The 20193-nt window shown below is 40.4% G+C and overlaps 1 pseudogene; it reads left to right on the top strand.

Annotated features, from left to right (window-relative positions):
- The first annotated feature begins 775 nt into the window (after positions 1 to 775).
- LOC114507318 lies at positions 776 to 3781 on the top strand (annotated as a pseudogene).
- The last annotated feature ends 16412 nt before the right edge of the window (positions 3782 to 20193 follow it).

Below are 20193 nucleotides of genomic sequence, written 5' to 3'. Positions count from 1 at the left end.
ACTATGGCTCCTCAAATTTTCTTCCATCTGCCCAAATCCCATGTGAACCTGCCCAGCCTTGAACGGTCACAGAATACCAAGGATGATTTAATTTCCTAAATGGGAAATTTTGTCCATTTTCAAACCAGATTCCTTATTAGCATAGTATGAAGTGGAAAGTACTACTGAACTCACAACCCAACACTTTCTTCCTAAGTCTGAACATATTCAGAGTCTCTTAGTTTTAAGGGTTAGTAAGTATTAGATGCCTATAAAAATTTAACAAATATAACAAATGCTTGATAATTTAAAGAACTGTTAGAAATAATAAGACTACTAGATTTGTTTTCCCTAGATGGCACCCAAATTAAAATGAAATTAGGATTTCCCTTCAGATCTGGACTAATTTTATTTTCATTGATTTCTCAAATATTCACTGAGTAAGCATCAGGATACTACAGTAAGTTGTTATGGTAATTTGTTCCTATACATAGTTCCCTTAAACTCTCCAAAATACTACATTTCAATCAGATAGCTGGCATTTTATTGTCCCAATGAAAGGGAGATTAGGAGAATAGAAAACAAATAAGGGTTCTAGGATACTTGTTATGGTTAATTCTGAGACTCTGGAGTGGTGTTATTCTATAGTAGGTAGAAGTGACTGGGAATTGCAGCCTGGCTGGCAGTGGCCTGGGCCCAGCCAGCAAGATTGGGCTATGCCAAACCTGCAAGGGAGATGCAGGGAAGCCAGCAGCCACCTGAGCTGCCCACCTAGTCCCCACCTTCCATGGGAAAAATGTATGCCCAGATAATGGCACATGGGGCATCAGCTTTCTGGTGGCCCTGTGGCTCCTGCCTCTGCTTTCTGGTGGCTCTCACTCTGGGTGTCATGACAGTGGACTGGAACTAGGAACCCCTGAACTGTTCCTACTTGCCCAGAGCTCCTGGATGCCCCAGAGCACTTCCTTTAGCAGGTGGACCTGACAACTCCTCTCTGGCGTGTGGATCTCAGATCTTTCTGCTCCTGCAGCCTTGGCCCAGGGTCTAGCCACTTCTCCTGGCCTACTTTCTTCCCTTTGATACTCAGCAGGTTGTGCCTCATCGGGTCAATAAGCCCTACCAATGGTCAGTCCAGTGAGACATGCTGGCTGTGTTAGTAGTAGCAGTTGTGACTTCAGCAATTCCAAACCCAAGTCTTCTTCTACCTTGAAGGGCAGATGTTTGGCCACCAGACTTGTAGCCTGCCTTATTCCTGGGTCCATGCCAGCCACATGTCCTGCAGACACTGCTCAATGACCCTGTGGCTTCCAGCCATCCCTGAGCTCCTGGGTGGTAGAGCTGGAGTTCCCCTCACTCCGATTCTTCCAGGGCTCTACCATGTGGCTGAGCTGGCCTGCAGGCTGGAGCTCACCACTGAGGGCCCTGAATGCTGTGGTCCTGCTGGGGAGTAGGCCTCCCAGTTGTTAGTGTGGAACTGTGCCTGGTGGACCCCCCATAGTACTGAGAGGTGCCCTTAGATGAGGCAGTGACTCTGCCGGTGCCCAATATGCTCCTGCAGCCCTGATAGCTCTTCAGTGCCACTTTACTGCTTCAGCATAATTTCCCCTCCAGTGTCCTGAACTTGAGGATGAAGGAGAAGGGGCTGCATGTGAGGACTAGCTGCCCATCCCTTCCCACCCTCTGGACTGCTAAGTTTGTCTGCTTCAAAAGCTCCAAGGACCACATCACCTTCATCACCTGCTACCATGCCAAGCCCACAGGGCCAGATTCCAGCAGCTGCCTTGAACTGTCCTATTTCCTATGGGTGAATTTTTGGGGGGACAATGACGCTATCGGGGTATGGCAGTCAGTGGCCCTGTCACATAGCACTTGTAGTGCCAGAGCCAGGCACCTGAAGCAGAGAAGGAAAAAATAGAGTGGGAGATCCTGGTGATGGAAGAGGACACAAGACCATTCATCCTACTAGCCAACACTAAGGAGCTGGTGAATACAGCACCACACTGACTGAGTGAGTGCCCTGGTGTGTCCCCATGGACATTGGGTGAGAGGTGGGTAGGGGCTCTGGTGGAGGTAACTGAGCACAGTGGCCGTGATTTGACCAACACATAGGTCCTGCATGTGTGCAAGGCCTGTTTTGTTCTGTCTGTGGATGGCAATATGAGCCTAGGAGCTTTTGGGTACACTGGCTGTGGGCCTCACTGGGGCTGACCAAAGACTGGGGGCCCCACTGCTACCCCTGCATATAGAGCTGATTACATCATTGTCGAGCAGGTCTGAGTCTGGAGGGTACTCAGCCTGGCTGAAGGGGTGCCAGAGCCTGAGGCAGGGGCATAGGAGGAGGCTGAGCAGTGCACTCCTGGCTGCTGCCAGGGCATGGGCAGGTGCTTCCTCATCCCTCCTTCACCCACCTTTTGGGCCCCAACAAGCTGATGGACATGTCCCACCTGGTGGTGCCGCACCCCTGTGTGCAAGACCTGCTAATAGCTTGGCTGGAGGGTGGCCACAGTTCTGGTGGGCCAGAAGCTGGGTGTCACCTCCATGGAGGTGACTTTCAGTTGTCTGATTCCATCAGGCGCCCAGCATGGGTGCAAGCCCTGGCTGTGACAGATGTCAAAGTCTTCTGTCCACAATGCTGGAATTTCAGGTGTAACTGTAATGATCATATCACTTTTCCCAAGCCAGGGTACTGCCCACCCTGAGGAGGGCACAGCCTCATGCTGGGGTCACAGCCACAATCAGCCCTTCCTGCCCTAAAGCAGGAGGTGGCCTGTTCCTCATGGCCGTCCTCTCACCACATCCTGGTCCCCACTGAGCTTGGAAGCCATCATGACCTCAGCCAAGGGGCTGGGCACTGTCTTGCCAGCCAAGAAGTGGGGTGCCCAGCAGCTCAGGGTGGTGGTCAGTAGAGCAAGTACTGAGGGCTGCCCCTGTGTGTGTCTCTGCACCCACCTGCACCCTGCTGAGGGTACTACTGGGTGCCCCTGGCCTCAGGCATGGCCTTGCTAAGGCTGCCTCCTCCTCCCACACCAGTGCCATTCTCCCATCTAGCCCTGCTGTGAGCTTATCAGCCACAGAGGCCAGTATAATGGTAAAGGGTGGGAAGCAGGCAGTGGTAAGGCAAAGGGCACATGAGGGGCAAGTTCAAGCACGCAGAAGAGACCTGGAAGGAGGAGGCAGAGGCTAGGAAGGAGAAAGGGAAAAGTAGGAGATGATCCTTGCCCCTCTGCAGATCACTGACCTAGAGGTAGGCATGTACATACTGCTGGGCATCATCTGTCTGGTCAGCCTCATCTTCCTGGTCAGTGATATGGTCTTCATGCTATACTGCCAGCTCAAGAGCTCCCATCAGTGGCCACTGACCCAGCCTCCCCCCAGCCCCACAGCTGGGTCTGGCTGGGCACTGACCAGGGGGAACTGGGCCACCAGCTGGGACAGCAGTGCCCTGGCCTACCCAAGGGAAGAGGGACTGCCCCTGTGAAAGTTGGTAAAAGGGGTGGTCTTGATGCTGGCCCCTGCACCTGCTGGGGCACCACCAGCTCTGTCAGCATTCTGGCCAGAAAGGAAGCTAAGGGGCAGCAGATGCACACAGAATTTGTAACCATTTGCATCAGTCCCTGCAGCTCAGTTGCCTAAGAAACCCACGTGGACCCCTGTCATGCAGTCCATCCTGGTGGCAAGTGAAGAGGATATTTTCTGGGTGTGTGAGGACATGGGACTGAAGAACCCTGAGGAGCTTTGCAGCTACATGGAGATCTGGAGCAGCTCCATAACCCTCCCCAGCCTGCTAGGCCCAGTTTTTTAGGGCCTAGGTAGCCTCCTAGCCTCCTCCTCATCCTCTGGTGCTTGCTGATCCAAGTCCCCCACCTGGTCCCTCACAAGGACTCCTATGCAGGCCCACTCTGCCCTGTCCCTTGTCATGGACCATGGTCATGAGGAAAGGCTCATTCTCCTTATTTATGGGAACCATGTCAGCCCAATATTGGGTACAAAATATATGGAGAACCCCCCAAAATAAGGTATATAGTGGTGATGAAGGGGAAAAAATCAAGAAGAAAGAGAGAGGGGATATCTCTAAATTGGGAAGGAAAAAAGCTCCATAGGTCTTATGATTACCAACCCTACATCCCTCTTTCTACAGCATGCCTTAGGTAAATAGGAGTAGGTAAAATGGCAAAGGGAAATGGAAGGTTCAATGGTGGTCTTAATAGACTGGACTTTGGACATCATGTTTTCTACCTCAGTCTCCAAGCATAGTATAGAAATCACATGTCTCAACATTCCAAAAGTTTAGAATGTGGATTACATTTGCAGGCACCAATTTTTGTTTTGTTGTGCAAATCTTTGAAGGATATTATGTGGGTATAAGTAGAAAGGAAAGTTCTGTTAAGTATTTTATAAATATGTTTCCAGTCAATATTTCAGGAGCTCAGTAAAATTAATTTTACTTAATGGAAAAAAGTTAAATTTTTGCACACCTTAAACATTAGTTACAATTCCATACCCTTGAACACCATTCAAAGTACTATGTAAGGTAATGAAGAGAAAGGTAAAGCATAATCCTTATTGTCAAATAATTAATATACACACAAGTGAATAAGTTCATTATGGCATAGTAAAAATTTTAAGAAATATTAGCTAAATGTTATGTGAGCACAGTGAGGGAGTATTTTTACTATAACTGCTACCTCAAGAAGCAGCACCAATACTAATACCCTCACCATCACCAGCACCAGCGCCATCACTGCCTGCACTGTGGTTACTTCCATTATCACCACTGTTACCACCCTCACCACCACTATTACCCCAAACCACACCAATACCCTGACCACAGACTATTCTGAACTTTTGTAATATGAAAAACATAGAAATATTAGGTACTATTATGACTTTTATTTCCAGTGTTTGAGAAACTTTTGAAATTACCAGTAGTCTTGTTGGGAACCCCCCGCCTAGGCTAAGGCTGAAGGAACGCCCTTGGAACCGTAAGCCAGCTAGGAGACAAAAGCTTATCTCCCTGGCAGAAACGCTGCATCTGCTGCTTCATTCATAACTGAACCCCAAAGCTTCGTCAGTTAGCCAATGATGGGTAAAATTCCCCAAGGGGGGAATGATCTAAGACAGGCATGATCATGTGGGAGGCCCCCCAAAAGAAGGACTTTGGGGACTGCAGCAAAAGGGGGTGATGGACCCTCGCTCCTCGGCTTTGACATAGCCTGAGTTCTCACGTCTGGGAGAAAATCTCCTTATCTCTTGGTTGCCTTAGTTACCGAGCTCCACCTAAGCCTGAAACAATGACAGGGTGGTGCAGCTCTGTGCTGAAAAGGGCGGATTCCCCAGGTGATCAGGCCTAAGAGAGAACATGTAAATTCTTGTGAAACCTTCTTTGTTTAGAATGCTCTCAGTTGAATGAGAAGGGTCTAAGGAGGAAGTTAGTTTGTTCCTCAAAGTCTTACAGTTCTTTGACCCTCACTCAAAATAGACCCGCAGAGTACCTTGTTATCTATTGTTCCTTACTTCCCCTTAATGAGTACTGTACTTTACCTGAATTATTATGCAAAACGAGCCCAATAAAAGCAGGTTTGGATGGTAAATTGGCACACTCCCCAATAGAGGGGGTGGCCATTTCGTCCCTACTTCTCCACAGAAATTAGTTTGTCTCTGTGCATGTTTTTTCTCGCATATCATCGAGCCATCCACAGCGTTCTGTTATCACTGCTGGCCGGTGACTCACGCATCATAGTCTGACAATTTCTCTTCATTTGCCTTAGCATTTGAACTATCAATCTAAGTCAGCTCACCTAAGTGTTTCTGTAACTTAGCACAACTGGAAGTCAATTATCTGCCTTGCTCAGTCTTACTGTAGCATACTCACTATGTCATTTTTCACACCTGGTTATTTATGTAGCTGATGTAACATTCTAAACTTTATTGGCCCACAAAATCAGATGTGCAACAAGAAACTTGTGCAGCTTCTATATTTCACTGTGATGGACTATGAAAATATTAAAATATGGCTGCAGAAAATCAACTATAGAATTGGAACATGATTCAGAAGCAACTACCTGAAAATACTGAAAAGTGAGCAAAAGTGAACTGCCTTTGGAGGAATGAGTATATGAAGGAGAGTCTAAAGAGACCGATACAAGTCAGTCATCTACTCCATGGTACTAGTCTGTAGCTGACATGCCATAAGGCATGCACAGTGTTCTTGTTACAGAACAAACAAGGGGGGGGGGGGCCTGGGATGATATACTATTATTGAAAGAAGGCCCTGGGTCCATTATTTCTGCCACCCTAGGAAAGACATCTCTCAATGCCAGAGGTTTATGAAAAGGAAAGGAAATGTTTATTTAATGCTATACAAACTTAAAGTAGTGACCTGGTGTCTTTATCAAAAATCCCAAAGTCCCCTAAAACACCCACAAACAGACACAGTCCTTCCTTCCTTCCCCCTTTGCCCAGTCCAGAGTACCGTATCTCAGGAAAGGAAATAGAAGTGCATGGCTCAGGCAGTCCTCTAATTCTGCCCAGTTAGTAATCCCTCTCGACTGGGAGACCTCCCTGGATTCCCGGCACCCTCGGCTGAGTCGCCAGGATCTCTGCTAAAACCAGGTGGTGGTTCCCCCTTCTAAAGCTGTGGGGATCCCCACTCTGCCAGACTGCATGGTTCTCTCTTCCAGGGCTGCCGCGTGGTTCCCTCTCTCTGGGATGCGGGAGTCTCCACTCTGCTAAAGACGTGTGGTTCCCTCCTCAGGACTGCGCATGGTTCTCTCTCTCTGGGATGCACATGGTTCTCCCCCAATGGCTGCACATGGCTCTTCTTCTCAGGGCTGTGCATGGCTCACCTCCTCTCTCAGGGCTGCCACATCTGGGCTTTAAATCCCCGCGGCCAATCTTCCTCTGCAGCCTCATTTCTGACTCCTCCCACACTAGGCTTCACATGCCAGAACTCGTATCCTTCCAGCTTTACTGGGCTGCCATCATGAGTCTGGGCAGGCGTGGCCCTGTGTCCTGGAGCCAGTCCTCTCTGAGCTCCCACGCAGGTGCTGTAACTCAGGGGACCCGCCCCCCAGTCACATCTGAGTGGGGAAGTTACTTCCATTTCCCTGGCTTAGGGCTGATCACAGCTACTTAACATATCTATGCAACCAGTCAAAGGCTATAGATATGCCAAACGACCACACCAGAGCTTAGCTGCAAGGCTGTTGCTATGCTAAACAGCTCTCAATGGCCCTGCCCCATTTGTCCCTTCCCCCAACCCACACCCTGGAGGGGGGGATGGAGACATCTCAAAATCTCCTAGACACCTTAAGTTCTGGACCCCATTTTAAAATGCCTATTTGGGGTCCCCCCCTCTTGGCTGCACCCTGTAACATTCTTACATGGAAAAGTTTGAACAAACTATGAACACTGAACAGAAGAGAGGAATCCCAGAAGGAAAGGACTAGAGATTTTTTCAAACTCAGCCAAGAAAGTTATCTTCTGAGACAAAACAGCACTGTTGAAGAAATATAACAATCCAGAGTCTCTCCAATCTATCCATAGTGTCTGGGATACAATCAAAAAACTACATTCTCAAGAAAAAAGAAAATCTGTAAAGTGTGACTCTGCAATGAACCTGATGTGTCAACTCACTGACAAGGTTTGAAAAGGATCTATTATAACTATCATCAATGTAGAAAAATAAAACATGTTTAAAAATGAATAATCCCAACATAAAGAGAATGGATTCAGTTGACAATTAGAAAATAAAAATGGAAATATTATAACTGACAAATTTTTAAAGGGTAGATGATTTTATAGCCAAATTGAAATGATCAAGTAAGGAGACAAGGAATTTGAAGATAAACTAAAAGAAAGTATCAAAGTAAATTCCAGTCAGAAAACAATGGAGAAATAAATAGTAAAGAACAGAGCCTCTAGGACCTACCAGACAATGACAAGTAATCACTGATCATTCTATAATAGATAGTCATTTCACATTATGTAACTGGAACACCACAGAGAAAAGACATAGTGACATAAAACAGGCAAAACAAACTGAAGACATTATTCTCCAAACCTTTGCTAATTTGATAAGAATTTTTTATATTCAAAATACTAAACCAAAACCAATCATTATAAACAAAAAGAAGCTCAAGTTTGGCAGTATCAGAGTCAAACTGTTAAAGGCCAGAGATGAAGAAAAACTATTGAAAGAGGCAAATGAAAAAAAAATGGCATTTTACATACAGTGGACACCAATTTGAATAATCGTAAACTTTTAATCAAAATCCATGAAGAATAGGAGAGAGTGGAGCAATGTTAATGTGTTAAAAAGAAATATCAATGTAGAATTCTATATCCCATTAAAATATCCTTCAAAAATAAAGGTTTATTATAGTTATTTTCAGAAAAAAACAACAATTAATTTTCAGCAGATCTAAACTACATGACATAATGCAGGAAACCTTGCATGGGCCAAGAAAAAAATAAGTGATGCCAGGTACAAACTCTAGAAAACAAAGAAGTTTTTGTAATGGCAAATATTTGAGTAAATACAAAAGAATATTTTTTCCTTTTGGATTTTTTCATATTAATTATATCTTAGTTAATTCTTTATAATATTTAATGATAAAATTATTATCTTATGATGCTTATAATACACATACAAATAACACATGTAAAAATGTTTATGGTGTCAAATAATTCAATCAGAAAAGAGAGCTTTTCCACAAACTGTGGGACAACAGTATATGAAAATAATGAACCTTGACTCTTCTCACACCTTGCACAAAATCTTATCTCAAAATTTGTCACTGACCTAAACATGAAAGCTAAAACTATTAGATTTATAGAAGAAATTGAAATGAGTATTTGTGTTATTTGACACAGGCAATTAAAAAATAAATTCATGAAACAAAACCCAATGTATACAGAAAATTAATAAGATGGATTTAAGTTTAAAATATTCTTCCATGTCTTCTTTCTCCTCTCCCACCTAGTTAGGCTCATTTATATCTCACAGAAAGAGGTAAACCAGGTTTTATACTTAACACTTGTGTGGATACCTTTATGGTTTTATGTGGAAGCCATTTCTTTAAGTGATTAATGAAGAATATGAGATTCTTCTTCACAGAAGTCATTTACCAATTATGTTTCCATTCATCTCTCATATTTTGAGAAACAAAGTATCACCAGGGCAGTAGAATAATATTTCATTTACATTTAAAATAATTCAAAAGAATAATGACACTGACATTTTTAGGTATAAATTACATGTCATGCAGTGCCACATCTTTAATTATATCTAATCATCAAAAAATCATATGAGATTAATGCCATTCCATTTTGGGCTGTAATCTGTTCCCCTAAAGTTCAGATGTTGAAGCTCTAAAGTACAGTATTTCAGAATGTGACTACATTTGGAAGTTGTTTTTAAAAAGGTGATTAATTTAAAACAGGATCATTAAGGTGGGCTCCAATCCAATATGACTTGCATCTTTATAAGAAGAAATGGAGGCCTCAGAAGAAACCCAACCTCCTGACACCTTGATTTTGTACTTCCTGCATCCAAAACTTCCTGTGGAAAATACATGTCTACTTCTTAAGCAGCTTAGTCTGTGGCATTTTGTTATGGCCATAGCTCTAGCAAACTACTACATTTTCATTAAACATAAAATATCTTGTCAAGTGCGTATGTTCAGAAAATGTCTAGTTTGGCCTCCCAATCCACATATGAGATTTCAAATACAGCATTTATTTTACCATACTGAACTGCTACTCTTCCTCATCTTTCATAATACATATCAGTATTAGAAATTTACACTTATGTATTACATGAAAATAGCATAACATGTAATATTCCCCACTCTGTCTATACTCCCTTCCCCTTCCTTTATTCCAGATTATGGGATTAAGTCACATGTGATGGAATAGTATTGAGAAATTAATTTATAATTTGCAATATTGCTCTAGGTGGATAGATGGCATAAGATGTAATAGTCAATCTCCTCTCTTCAGGGCCCACCTAAAGTTCTTGATTTCCAGAGGAAACAGTCTAACTTAAAATATCAATGTCTTAAAAGGTAAATTTAGGCTTGAATTTGCAGAAACAGGAAGAAGGACATCTAGACAGTGTCCAGTAGGACCTGAGAATGAAATTATGACTTCATGTGCCACATTCTTTCATGCCTCTCAGGATGACTATGCAGTGCTGCCCCTTGGTGACTGCACTTGGCAGGTTTCAATCATCAGTCCTGCAAAGATTACTGGTTTTAAGTCAGGAAAATGGCAGCAGAGAAGATATCTTCAAGGTGAACTGGATCAATGGGGACATCACTGTGGATTTCTGTGGCAGAGGATAGGAATTTCTTTTTGGAGTAGGATTCTAAGGAAGAGAAAGTCCTCCCCACTTTATCCAAACTTATAACTAAAAATGAATTTTATTACAGTTTGGAGCATGGGTGTATGGACCAGCATAAACAGGGTTAAAGAAATAAAGCTATATATTTTTTACACCATGGTGTATTTATTCCATATATGCATATCACATGATTAAATTTTAATTCCTACAACTTGTGAATGACTCACCCAAATGGCATTGTGTAGTAATGTGGTGGAGAAAAAAGTAGAAGTCAGTAGAAAAAAGAGTGATTTCTTTATATTACATTTTCCTTTGATCACTACAAAAAGTAAAACGGATAATTCTAAGTGGTGACGAGGAACCACTTGGGCCATGGTTCACAGTAGAGAAGGGAACAATTGAGGACATTAGAAGGCGAGGTACAATTCATAATCAAACATGGTGTTTATGTTTATTGTAGAAGTGATAACATTGACTCACCAAAATGTTTTGGGATAAGTTAGGTGGCAGAAAAGCCAACATTTTCTTGAGACATAGGGAGGAATCTTATTACTATTGAAATAGTTTTAACCATTATACTTTATTGGTTGGTCATGATGAATGATGGTAAGTGTCCTCTCTCTATATATGTTTATACTCTCAAAAAATTTTATTTTGGCTTTAATTGGACAATAAAATTATGCACTACCCTTCTATAAACAAGGTAGAGCTTTTTAAGACCAATCTCAAAGCTCCACTTTTTTCTAATTATTAACATATTGGAAAATGTATACTTGTCCATTTAGTATTAAGGTTGTATATTTGATTACAGAATGTGGTTCACAGTGTTATTCTATTGACATACCACTTATGAATTAGAGAGGTAATATTTGGCTAAGAAAAAAAGAATAAATTAAAATGTGAATAAATGTTATTTTTTTCTTTTTTAAATTTTATTTTAATTATTGTATAAGAAAAGTTTTCTGTCTTTTACTCCCATCCAGGCCCACCCCTCTAGCCCTCCCCAAATACCTCCCATTTCCACCCCCCTAGTTTTTGTCCATATGTCCTTTATACTTGTTCTTGTAAACCCTTCCCCTTCTCCCCTGAAATTCCCTCCCCTCTCCCCTCTGGTCACTGTTAGCCTATTCTCTATTTCAGTGTCTTTAGTTATATTTTGCTTGTTTGTTTGTTTTGTTGTTTAGGTTCCTGTTAAAGGTGAGATCATATGGTATTTGTCTTTCACCACTTGGCTTATTTCACTTAGCATAATGCTTTCCAGTTCCATCCATGCAGTCACAAAAGGTAGGAGCTCCTTCTTTCTTTCAGCCATATAGAATTCCATTGTGTAAATGTACCATTGTTTTTTGATCCATTCATTTACTGATAGGCACCTAGGTTGCTTCCAACATTTGGCTATTGTGAATTGTGCTGCTATGAACATTGGGGTGCATAGGTTCTTTTGGATTGGTATTTCAAGGGCTCTTAGGATATAATCTCAGCAGTGGAATTGTCAGGTCAAACATTTTTAGTTTTCTGAGGAAATTCTATACTGTTTTCCATAGTGGCCGCACCAGTCAGCTTTCCCACCAACAGTGGGTTGGGAAAACCCACTCTAGGGTTCCCTTTTCTCCATAACCACTCTAACACTTGTCATTTGTTGCTTTGTTTATGACGGCAATTCTGATTGGTGTGAAGTGGTATATCATTGTGGTTTTAATTTGCATCTCTCTGATAGCTAGCAAAGCTGAGCATCTTTTCCTGTGTCTTTGAATCCTCTGTATGTCCTCGTTGGAGAAGTGTCTGTTCAAGTCCTTTGCCCATTTTTTAATTGGTTTGCTTGTCTTCTTAGAGTGGAATCATGTAAGTTCTTTATAAATTTTGGAGATTAAACCCTTGTCTGAGGTATCATTAGCAAATATGTTTTCCCATATAGTTGGTTCTATTATTATTTTAATATTGTTTTAATTAGCCATGCAGAAGCTTTTTATTTTGATGAGATCCCATTTGTTTACTCTTTCCTTTTGTCCCTTACTCTACGGAACATATTAGTAAAAATATTGCTGAATGAAATATCTGAGATTTTACTGCCTATGTTCTCCTCTAGGACTTTAATGATGTCAAGGCTTGTATTTAAATCTTTTATCTACCTTGAATTTATTTTTATGTATGGTGTAAGTTGGTGCTTGAGTTTCATTTTTTTGCACATAGCTGTCCAGTTCTCCCAACACCATTTGTTGAAGAGGCTATTTTTACTCCATTTCATGTTGCTGTCCCCTTTTTCAAATATTAATTAACCATAGAAACTTGGGTTTATTTCTGGGCTCTTTGTTCTGTTTCATTGGTCCATGTGCCTATTTTTATGCAAATACCAGGCTGTTTTGATTACACTGGTGTTGTCACGGAGTTTGGTATCAGGTATTGTGATCCCTCCTACTTTACTCTTCTTTCTCAAAATTGCAGCAGCTATTCAGGGTCATTTATGGTTCCATATACATTTTTGAAGTGTTTATTCTATGTCTGTGAAATATGCCATTGGTACTTTAATAGGTATTGCATTGAATCTGTAAATTGCTTTGGGTAGTATGGACATTTTGATGATGTTAATTCTACCAATCCATGAATACAGTATTTGTTTCTATTTGTTTGTGTCTTCATTGATTTCTTTCTCCAGTATTATGTAGTTTTCTGGGTACAGGTCTTTTAACTTCCTTGGTTAGATTTATTCCTAGGTACTTTATTTTTCTTTTTGCTATATCAAATAAGATTTTTTTTCTTGGTTTCTGCTTCTGTTGTCTCATTGTTGGTGTACAAAAATCCCTTTGATTTCTGGATATTGACTTTGTATCCCACTGTTTTGTCAAATTCATTTATTAGGTTGCACAGTTTTTTTGGTGGGGTCTATAGGATTTTCTATGTTCACTATCATGTCGTCTGCAAACAATGACACTTTTGTTTCCTCCTTTCTGATTTGGATGCCTTTTATTTTATTTTCTTGTCAGATCACTGTGGCTAAGATTTCCAATACTATATTGAACAGAATTAGTGAAAGTGGACAACGTTGTCTTGTTCCTGATCTTAGTGGAAAAGATTTTAATTTTTGAGTATGATGTCGGCTGTAGGTCTCCCACATATATTGCCTTTGTTATGTTGAGGAATGCTCCCTCTATTCCCAATTGCTGAATATTTTTATCATAACTGAGTGCTGTACCTTATCAAATGCTTTTTCTGAATCTATTGATATGATCATATGATTTTTGTCTTTGCTTTTGTTTATGTGGTGTATTATATTTACTGATTTGCAAATATTGAACCATCCTTGCATCCCTGGGATGAATCACACTTGGTCACGGTGTATAATCTTCTTAATGTATTTTTGGATGCAGTTTTCCAATATTTTGTTGAGGATTTTAGCATCTATGTTCATCAGCAATATGGGCCTGAAGTTTTTTTCTTTGTTGTGTCTTTATCTGGTTTTTGGATTAGGATAATGCTGGATTCATAAAAAGCATTTGGGAGTCTTCCATTCTTCTGGATTTTTTTTTTGGAATGGTCTGTGAAGAATAGGAGTAGGTCTTCCTTAAATCCTTGTAGAATTTTCCTGTTAAACCATCCAGTCCAGCGCTTTTGTGTGTCAGGAGTTTTTTGATTACTGCTTCAATTTCATCGGCTGTTATTGGTCTGTTCAGGCTTTCTTCTTCTTCTTCATTGAATTTTGGAAGATTATATTTTTCTAGAAATTTGTCCATTTCACCCAGGTTTTCAAATTTCTTGGCATACAGTTCTTCATAGTAATTCCTTACAATTCTTTGCAGTTCTATTGTGTCAGTTTTAACCTCTCCTCTTTCACTTCTGATTGTGTTTATTTGTATTTTTTTATGAAACTGCTTAAAGGCTTGTTGATTTAGTTTATCTTTTCAAGAAACCAGCTCCTGGATTCAATGATCCTTAGAATTGTGCTTTTAGTCTCTATGTCATTTAATTCTGCTCTGATCTTGGTTATTTCCTTCCTTCTACTTGCTCTAGGCTCTCTTTGTTGTGGTTCCTTAAGTTCTCCTGGGTGTAGGGCTGGGTTGTTTGTTTGAAATGCTTCTATCTTTTTAGGTAGGCCTGTATTTCTATGAACTTCCCCCTCAAGACTGCCTTCATTGTGTGCCCCATAAGTTTTGGGTTAAGTTCATTTTCATTTCTTTCCAGAAACTTTTGACTTCTTCCTTAGTTTAATTCTTGACCCATTCATTGTTTAATAGCATGCTATTCAGTTTCCATGATTTTGAATGTTTTTGGTGTTTGCCTGTGGGGTTGGATTCTAGTTTCAGTCCCCTGTGGTCAGAGAAGATGCTTGGTATGATTTCAATTTTCTTGAATTTGTTGAGGTTTACTTTGTGTCCTATCAAGTGGTCTTTCTTTGAAAATGTTCCATGTGTGTTTGAAAAGAATGTGTATTTAGCTTCTTTGGGATGCAGGGCTCTGTATATATATCAGTTAGGTTCATTTCATCTAGGGAATTATTCCATGCCTTAGTATCTTTGTTGATATTTTGTTTGGAATATCTGTCCATTTTTGATAGTGAAGTGTTAAAATCTCATAATATAGTTATGTTGCTGTCAATATCTTTCTTGAAGTCCTCTAAGATTTTCTTTATGTATTTGGGTGCTCCTATGTTGGGTACATATATATTTACAATGTTTATGTCTTCTTGGTGGATTCTTCCCTTGAATGTTATGAAGTGACCTTCTAGGTCTCTCTTTATGGCCCTTTTTTTGGAAGTCTATTTTGCCTGATATGAGTATTACTACCTGGCTTTTTTTTCCTGTCCATTTGCTTGGAAAATTTTTGCAACCCTTCAGCATGTGCAGGTCTTTAATCCTGAGGTGGGTCTCTTGTAGGCAGCATATGTGTGGGTCATGCTTTCTTATCCATTCAGCTATTCTATGTCTTTTGATTGGAGCACTTAATTCATTTACGTTTAAGGTTATTACTGATAGGTACTTATTTATTGCCATTTTCATACCTATGTTCCTCTCTCTCCCTCTCTTTTCCTTCCTTTCCTTAAAGCAGTTCCTTCAGCATTTCTTGCAGAGCTGGTTTTGTGGAGGTTTATACTTTCAGACTTCTTATACTTGGGGAGCTCCTTGTTTGGCCCTCTGTCTTGATTGAGAGTTTTGCTGGATAAAGTAGCCTTGGTTGCACAACTTTGGTTCTCATTACTTGGAATATTTCTTGCCATTCTCTTTTGGCTTGAAGTATTTCCATTGAACAGTCAGCTGCTAACCTTCTTGGGGCTCCCTTGTATGTTACTTCTTGTTTCTCCCTTGCTGCATTTAAGATTCTCTCTTTGTGTTGAAATTTTGCCATTTTAATTATGATGTGTCTTGAGATGGGTCTCTTTGGGTTCCTCTTGATTGGGACTCTTTGTCTTTCCTCGATTTGTGTGACTCTTTTCTCATCAAATTAGTGAAGTTTTCCATCATTACTTTTTCAAGCAAGTTTTCTACCCCTTGCTCTTCTTCTTCTCCTTCTGGAATCCCTATTATACATATATTATTACATTTCATATTGTCTTGCATTTCTCTTAGTCCCTCTTCATTGTTTCTGAGCCTCTTTTCCTCTTCTTGCTCGTTTTGGGTGTTTTTTTTTCTTCTAATTTGTCATCTAGCTTGCTGATCCGATCTTCTGCTTCATGAATCCTGCTTTTGATTCCTTCTACTGTGTTCTTCAGTTCAGAAATTGTATTATTCATTTCCTCTTGGCCCTTGTCGATAGTTTCTATTTCCTATTTCATGTTGATATAGTTTTCAGTGAGTTCATTGTACTTTCCCAGTAGTGTCTGCTCATTGTGAGCTCATTGAGCTTTGTGATAACCATTGCTTTGAACTCAGTATCTGGTAGTTGAGTTTCCTCTATTTCATTTGGCATTCTTTCTGAGACTTCCTCCTTTCCTTTCATTTGGGGATTGTTTCTTTGTCTTCTCATTGTTTGTGAGACTCTTCTTGCTAATCTCAGCTCCTTAAAGTGATCTGTTCTGGCTCCCTGAGTCTATGGTATAAACTTCTCTGGTAGAATACCTGTGAGATTCAGTGGTGTAGTCTCCTTGATCTCCCGAGCCCACTGGTCTTGGGCTGTCATTTAATTGGCTCTGTATTTGTCTTTGGGTTTTGATTTTTCTTGGGTCTTTCTATGTTGGGTCCTTTCCTCTAGCTGTTTAACTGTGGTTCACTCTATCCACCACCTCTTGTATTATATTGTGCTGGTGAGGGCAGGTTGTGTTGAAGTTGGTTCTTCCATGTGTTTTGAGGATTCTCTTTTGCTCTTGTTCAGTTGTTTGTACTGGGTAGTTTCTCCAATATTTATTTGTATTTCCAGATTGGTCCTGGATTGAGGTTTGTGTAGTTTTCACTCCCTCCTTCACATTCTTCTATTGTTATCTGTTGGTGGTTCCTTTGTTGTTTGCTTTCCTCTTCCAGTGGGTATCCTGGTTTTTACAGCTTCCTCCTATTCTTTTTTGTGATCAGTTGGAGGGGGAAAGTAAAATGTTTTAAGAAAGTAGGAGAGTATTCTATGATATTTACAGTAACCACTGGTAGAGAAAAGATAGGAGATCCTTTGGCTATGTATAGTGCTAAGAGTGATCTTCTACCCAGCTAGCCACTTTTTAGAAAGGATGGAAAGAAGATAAGGCTCTTGTTGGGGAGGGAATTGTTGTGAGTTGGATCTAAAAAGCAGTGAGGTTGTGGGGCATCAGATGCAGAGGTAAGGTGAGAGTAAAGGATAGTAAATAAGTGTAGTATGTGAGAGAATGGAGTTAACCACTACAGTAATAGAGTTCAGGAAACCATGAAGTGGTCAAAGATCCAGGAAGGGTGTTATGAAGTATTTACAATTGTATGGAACAGCTATTATTTATAATAATATTAGAGCAACCATCATATGACAGAATCTATGTGATCCGGATAGCCAGAATATGGCATATAGGACTTTAAGTAGTATACTAATGGAACACTAGTGAAGTGAGGGACAGTAAATTAGTGATACACTGTGAAAGAGAGAACAGGGGAAACCTGTCAAATGATACAATATAACCAGCCAAGCAAAGAAGACTATACAGAAAAAAGAGAAATACAAAATACTACTAAAATAAAAAATATAAGGTAATGAAAAGAAATAATAATACAAATATGCAATAACTTGCAGGTTCTCTGTAACAGCAAAGTGAAATTTGTCTCACCATCTCAGCTGTGGCAAAGCCCCCTCTTTGGGTCCAACTCTGGTCTTTTCACAGTTCCAGGTTTTTACCTCTCACTTGTGGTTATTAAAAAAAAAGCAGAAATAGGAAGGAAGAAGAGATAACATTGAAAAGCAAGGAAGAAGGAATAAAACAAGAATGAAAGAAAGAGAGGAAAAAGGAATTGAAAGATAAAAAATAATAAAAATTAAAAAAATACTTAAAAAAAAAGAGTCTTGTTAGTTTCAAACTGGCCCAACCAGTCTTTCTGGTCTTCCTGGATGCAGCAGGCTGAGTGGTGATTGATAGGGCTTTTCTCCCTTCCAGATCTGTACTCAGTCTGCAAACTCTCCTCAGAGCTAATCTGGCACCTCCCCCAGGCACCTTGGGTGTAGGATCCAGGCCTTCCTGAGAAAGCACTTTCCCAGGGTTACAGCTGTGGGCTGGCGTTCAAGTGAGTGCATGCTCAGCCAGGCTGCCTCTGTCCCACAGGTTAGGGAACACACTGTTCCCAGTACTATGGGCGTGTGCAGGTGTTCCCAGTGCTATGGGAGTGTGCAGGGCCTTCCTTGCAACCTTCTGAGCAACCTCGGGATTGCTGCCTGTTTGGGTGGGGAGTTGGCTGGAATGATTGCTGCAGGCAAATTTTCCAAACAGTGTCTCTCTTTTCACTTTTTTCTTTTTGAGAAATTCCTTCTACTCAAGCCTGCAGATCCATACAACAGCCTGGCTTCTCACACTGCCAATTTTCCAGCACAGCCAACTCCCCAGCCACACTGGGGACTATTGGGGTCAGGGTGGATCACTGTGCAACTCTCAATTCTCCCCAACTGGCACCCACAGACTCTGTGGGTGCTCACAGCCCCTGTGTGTTTGCCACTTCATCCTTATTCCCCTCTCTGGGACTTCAAGCAACCAGGTCTCTCCTGGTGCTGCTTAAACCTTGTTTGGCCAGGGAGGGAGCAATTGACCTGGCTCTCTCCCAAGAACCCTATGGCAGACCTGATATGCACCAGGCCTGGGACTGCAGCTTCCCTGGCCCCAGTGCAGGTCCCTGGGACCTTATTGTCCTGAAGCAATCTCCTTACCATCTAGTTTTTCAGTGTCTGCTACAATTTTTGGTCTCTTATGTTCATGTATGCTGGGGTACTGTTGGCTGTTTGCTCTGTTCCTATGTAGATCAGCTAGGTTTTTCTCTCATGTGTAGGAGAAAATGGAATCTGCTCCCTCCTACCTCATTGTCATCTTCCTCCTTTCTCCTCAAATAAATATTATTTAATATCAGCATTAAAATTCATTTAGATATTTCTATAAATATAATTTATTTTTACTTTTATATTATAAACATATATTTATTCACATTATATGCATTAGAAAAATCTATATAGATCATTTAATCAAGTCCCCTCATTTTATAGTTGCAGAAATTGAAACATAATAAATAATGAATATTTTCAACCATATTATAAGACATTGTCCTTATGGTAAATTCTCCATATTTCATCTATTTTAATAAAAAAGCAGGTATATTGAACATTATTGAAAAGAGTTTGAATACCATATTCAAGTTAAATATTATAAATTATAGATATTTTCATTTAAACCTTAAGAAATAATTTGATACTTCACATTGTATTTGTACTTAATTTTGTTAATGAAACAGATTTCTGAGACACATTCACCAAAACATTTTTTAAAGATTTTATTTATTTATTTTTAGAGAGGGAAGGGAGGGAGATAGAGAGAGAAACATCAATGTGTGGTTGCTGGGGGTCATGGCCTGCAACCCAGGCATGTACCCTGACTGGGAATCAAACCTGTGACACTTTGGTTCGCAGTCTGTGCTCAATCCACTGAGCTATGCCAGCCAGGGCTCACCAAAACTTTTTATTGTAGGAAAATAGAGGAGGAGAGGTAAGGAGACTGGACAAGAGAAGCTGCAAGCTTTCTACTTGCATTCTAAAAAAACTATATAGATATTTAGATATAAATATATATATATCACAATACTGATTATTAATTTGTTATAAACTTATTTGGTTTGAATTTTCAGTCTTTAAACCTCTTGTTCCATTTTGTTTTCTAAAATACATTTTCTTTTCTATCTCTCCACTTGAGTTTTACTGGGTGGAAATTGTACACAGTTTAAATTTGAACAGAACTTTATAATCAAGACAAAAGTTCTCAGTTTTCCTTAACTCTTTTTATTTTTATTAACCTGTGTGTTTTACCTTTTAAACCTTTCTTATAATGTTTGTTATCTGATATTAATATTAATATTATTATATTAATGCTATTATTAAGATAATTTTCTTTTCCTGCCCAAGGAATCCATGATCTTTCCTGTTTCTGTGTTTAGCTGTGCTCTGCTTTTTTTCTTGTAATTATTTTCTGTTTCTCTAGTTAACACAAAAGTCACCACTTCCATCATGGTTTTCCCAGAAAATTCATAAGGTTTCCTTCCTTAGTGCTCTATGGAGCAAATGCCTATAAAGAGTGCAATGGGTGGATTGTAGAATATACTATCTTATGCCAAAAAAATCTCTTGCCAGGACCCAGATATCCCTTTCCTAGCTGCCATAACTTTGATTGTGTCATGTATCATAGTAAAGTCCCTCTTAGAAATTATCCTCTGGCAAAGGATGCTGTTTCACCTAAGTTTATA

Source organism: Phyllostomus discolor, chromosome 10 (assembly GCF_004126475.2).
Source record: "Phyllostomus discolor isolate MPI-MPIP mPhyDis1 chromosome 10, mPhyDis1.pri.v3, whole genome shotgun sequence".
Classification (NCBI taxonomy): Eukaryota; Metazoa; Chordata; class Mammalia; order Chiroptera; family Phyllostomidae; genus Phyllostomus; species Phyllostomus discolor.
This window is presented reverse-complemented; position numbering and strand designations above follow the sequence as displayed.